This window comes from Oenanthe melanoleuca, chromosome 7 (genome assembly GCF_029582105.1).
Source record: "Oenanthe melanoleuca isolate GR-GAL-2019-014 chromosome 7, OMel1.0, whole genome shotgun sequence".
Taxonomy (NCBI): domain Eukaryota; kingdom Metazoa; phylum Chordata; class Aves; order Passeriformes; family Muscicapidae; genus Oenanthe; species Oenanthe melanoleuca.
The window spans coordinates 20532768-20537289 of NC_079341.1; positions in this window are offsets into that span (position 1 = coordinate 20532768).

Here is a 4522-nt window from a genome sequence, read left to right on the forward strand (position 1 = left end):
ATCTCTGCTGTTTCCTGGAAGCATACTGCATGCCTCTTTCCTTCCATGTTCCCATGCTGTTCACTTTGCAAACCCATTTTCTGGTCTTCCACCTCACTGTTGGCTGCCCACAGATGAACCTCTCTTCCCTTTTCCTGCTTGTGTCCTAGCAATTTTGTCTCTCTGGTGAGCACTCATCAAAGCTTCTGTCTCATTCACCAGCATCATAAGTAACGTACAAAAAGCTGAAATGTGCTGCTTGGCATGGCCTCTGGCTGCCTGCTGAAGTGGAGCAACTGGAGTCTTGCCCACTGATAAATTGTATGTCCTCTCATTGGAGCTGTTGAGCTCTAAAATGCTGAACACAAATAGAACGGCAGGAGACTGCAATACCAGCACAGCAGAAGGAATGATTCCTCACTGGTGTACTTAATACCACACCTGCAGAACAGCGTGCCTCATCTTTCTATCCTCTCTGTTAAATATTCTTACACTGTGAACCCAGTGTAAGAAAGTACACTGCACGGTGCAGTGCAGTGATGTGCTGTGCACTGTGACGGTGGGCGGTGCCGTGCCGTGTTGCGCGGTGCAGTGATGTGCGCTGATGTACAGTGAGGTGCCGTGCCGTGCCGTGCTGTGCGGTGCGCTGATGTGCAGTGCTGTGCTGTGCTGTGCGGTGCGGTACTGTGCAGTGCTGTGCTGTGCTGTGCTGTGCTGTGCTGTGCTGTGCTGTGCTGTGCTGTGCTGTGCGCTGATGTGCAGTGCTGTGCTGTGCGGTGCGGTGCCGTGCCGTGCAGTGTTGTGCTGTGCTGTGCTGTGCGCTGATGTGCTGTGCTGTGCTGTGCTGTGCTGTGCTGTGCTGTGCGGTGCTGTGCTGTGCGCTGATGTGCTGTGCTGTGCTGTGCGGTGCGGTGCCGTGCTGTGCAGTGCTGTGCAGTGCTGTGCTGTGCTGTGCTGTGCCGTGCTGTGCGGTGCTGTGCTGTGCTGTGCTGTGCGCTGATGTGCTGTGCTGTGCTGTGCGGTGCCGTGCTGTACGGTGCAGTGCTGCGTACTGATGTGCAGTGCAGTGATGTGCGCTGATGTGCCGTGAAGTGCCGTGCTTTGTGGTGCTGTGCAGTGCTGTTCTGTGCAGTGAGGTGCTGTGCGGTGCTGTGCTGTGCGGTGAGGTGCTGTGCTGTGCTGTGCAGTGAGGTGCAGTGACATGCGGTGCTGTGCTGTGCGGTGAGGTGCAATGCTGTGCGGTGAGGTGCAGTGATGTGCGGTGCTGTGCGGTGCTGTGCTGTGCAGTGAGGTGCAGTGACATGCGGTGCTGTGCTGTGCGGTGAGGTGCAGTGCTGTGCGGTCCTGTTGGGTGAGGTGCGGTGCTGTGCGGTACGGCGCTGTGCTGTGCTGTGCTGTGCTGTGCGGTGCTGTGCTGTGCTGTGCTGTGCTGTGCTGTGCTGTGCTGTGAGGTGCTGTGCTGTGCTGTTGGGTGGGGTGCAGTGATGTGCTGTGCTGTGCTGTGCTGTGCTGTGAGGTGCTGTGCTGTGCTGTGCGGTGCTGTGCTGTTGGGTGAGGTACGGCGCTGTGCGGTGCTGTGCGGTGCTGTTGGGTGAGGTGCAGTGATGTGCGGTGCTGTGCTGTGCGGTGCTGCGCTGTGCGGTGCGGTGCTGTGCGGTGAGGTGCAGCGATGTGCGGTGCTGTTGGGTGAGGTGCGGTGCTGTGCGGTGCTGTGCTGTGAGGTGCGGTGCTGTGCGGTGAGTTTCGGCGCTGTGCGGTGCTGTGCGGTGAGGTGCAGCGATGTGCGGTGCTGTTGGGTGAGTTTCGGCGCTGTGCGGTGCTGTGCGGGGCGATGCCGCACCCTTCGCGGCTGGGCCACGTCCCGGCTTCCCCGCTGCTCCCCGGCCGAGCAGGGAAGGGCAGCGCCGGGTCTGTAGCGGGGCCGGCGGCGACACTGCGCAGCCTTTGTGACAGCGAGGGGAAGACCGAGTGTTCCTCCCCGCCCTGCCAGAGCGACTGCTACGAACCCTGACACTAATTTCAATCACAGCTGAAAGGGGCAAAGGTCGCACAAATCAGTGTAAACGTCCAGGAGAGCGATAGAGTCAGGGTATCTCCATTATCCATGGTCAGAGCAGGAGCTCAGCCATCATCTGTGCAACTCGCACTGGCTGGAATAAACAAGCAGCAATCTTTTCCTCTGGAAGTCTCAAATGTCCTTTTAATGTCTGAAAACTCTTAGAGCCAGTAAAGGATCGTTGTGGGATTAATGTACAGCCCGATTAACCACCACAGCATACACAACAAAGCAAACAAATAAACAACCCATCTGCACACACTGAGTCCTGTAGGCTCCTGAGACTCAGCAAGGAAGGCTCATGCATCTTCCAGCTAAGGTGCTGGAGGCAGAAGAAAAAGTAGTGGGGGGAAAGAAATTATGCTTTTTACAGAAATCTTTCAAGGGAAACTTGCATAAAGCAGAAATGAAAAGTCAAGATGAAGTACAGTGAAACTGGAGCTAAGCAGAAAAAAACAATGAAATGAAAGTAAAAGCAAATTAAGTTCTTTTACAAAAGAAGCCTCCAGCTGAAGGAAGCTCCTCTGAGAGCAGACTACTGCAGCACATCTCAACATGACAAGCAGCTGAGGGTATAATTTGAACTACAGAGAATTTAGGGTGGGAAAGGACCTCTGGAGATAGCTGGCTTTCTTTTAAAAGCAAGACATTAAATCAACAAAACTATCAAGCCAAGTGTTGAATATTTCTATTGAGGAAATTTCTGCTACTTCTCTGAGCAATATATTCCCAAGTCTAATTGTTTCTAGAGTGGATATTTTCTTCTTATACCTCGACATAATTTCTTCTAAAGAAACAGATTCCAATTCCCCTTTGTCCTGTGTACCCCCATGAAGAATCATCCAACTTTTAGGAGCTGAAGAACTGTTGGTGTCCCAAAGTAGTTCTTTCACCCAGTTTGCAAGAAGCTGATCTACACAAAGAATAAAGGTATTTGATTTATTTACAGTTCAGCCTTGCACAGAAAGATGTGCTTGGTGGCAAATTCAGAAGGCCAGCACCATGACTATCATTTTATACAAAGGCATTAATGCTCATTGGCTACGAGCTACATAGTTTTCACATTAATTAGTATTCTTTCTTCTATTGGTTAAATGATTCCCTCACTTCTTATGCTGATTAGTCCACATGCCCAGCCTTTCTCTTCTTCTGAGCCAGTGATTTCCTGGATTGATGGTCTGTGAATCAGTGGTCACAATCTTCCCCTGCCAGAATTACCTTCTACCCAGACGGAGCTGATCTCAGCACAGTTGCTGAGCTGTTGTCATTAGTTTCTTCCTTACCTTGGGAGTCCTGCTAAATGTCCTTGAGGCCCAGAAATTCTGTGTTCTTTGTGTCTGCTGTCACTGATACATCCCTGTTCCCAGGCTTTGTTAACCTCCCCCTAGGTTTGAGGTCACTGAAACATGCCAGACCCTGGACCTTAATAAGGCAATTCTATCAGCAAGTAATTTACCTTTGTAACACCCAGATATCACTGTGGTTGGATCTCCCGACCCTTCTTTTCCCCAGGCTTTATAAATGCAGTTCTTTCAAAGACGTGCCAGGGTCTCCAATCCTGTTGGCCTCTGGCCACTCCAATATTTCAGTCTCTTGAACTGTCCTGGACGAAAACTGAGCACAGTAACCCAGACACTTTCTGTTTATCATTCTGCCTTACCTCAGAATTGTAATGTTGAACAAGGTTTAAACCCCAGTAAACATGTCTGTACAAATCTAAGCCTTGTGTGTGTGCACCAGCCAAAAACTATATTTAGTTGCTATGTTTTGCTGTTCAGTTATTTCTGTATTTTGCTGTCCGTTCACATGCTTCTTTCACACGCTAGCTGTTTTTGTGTATTTCTTAGTTTAAGCCAGTGTTTATAACAAGTGCACAACATGAGAAAATTTTAGGAGTTTTCCGATAACTTGTTTAAAACTCCCTAAGGCCGCTGGAACATTAACTATGCTGAATCGGGAGAGAAGAAATTGAAAATAAAAAATACCAAGATAAGAAGATTCAAGATATCGGGAGGTGGCGAAGATCCTGAAGACCACCAATTACAGACTTTCAAGAGTTTAAATGGATAGATCAATATCCTAAAATTACCAATTGTAAAGTAATAGTTCTAAAAATGTAGAACTAGGGTAAATTGTAAACAATAAATCAGCTTCTGCAAAATCATATTAATTTAAAGTTCAGAAGTCCAGTTTTTCCCTCACAGAATCACACTGAGGTTCCCCAAATCCCCACAATGGAAAGCAGGAGAGCTTCTGAAGCTCAGTGAGAGGTACGGAATGGGTGAAACCGCATTGCAGGGAGAGACGCCCGACAGCCTCAGACACCAACCGAGCACCCCGCTGTGCAGTGCGTGCCAGGGCCCGAGCTCAGACACGCTCGGAGCAGCTGCAACGTGAAAGTGTTTCTGTTTATGACTGGCACTTTCAGCTCACGGTTACTGTCAAAGGTTTCGTTACTGCCAAAGGTTTCGTTTTCAGCACCGAGAA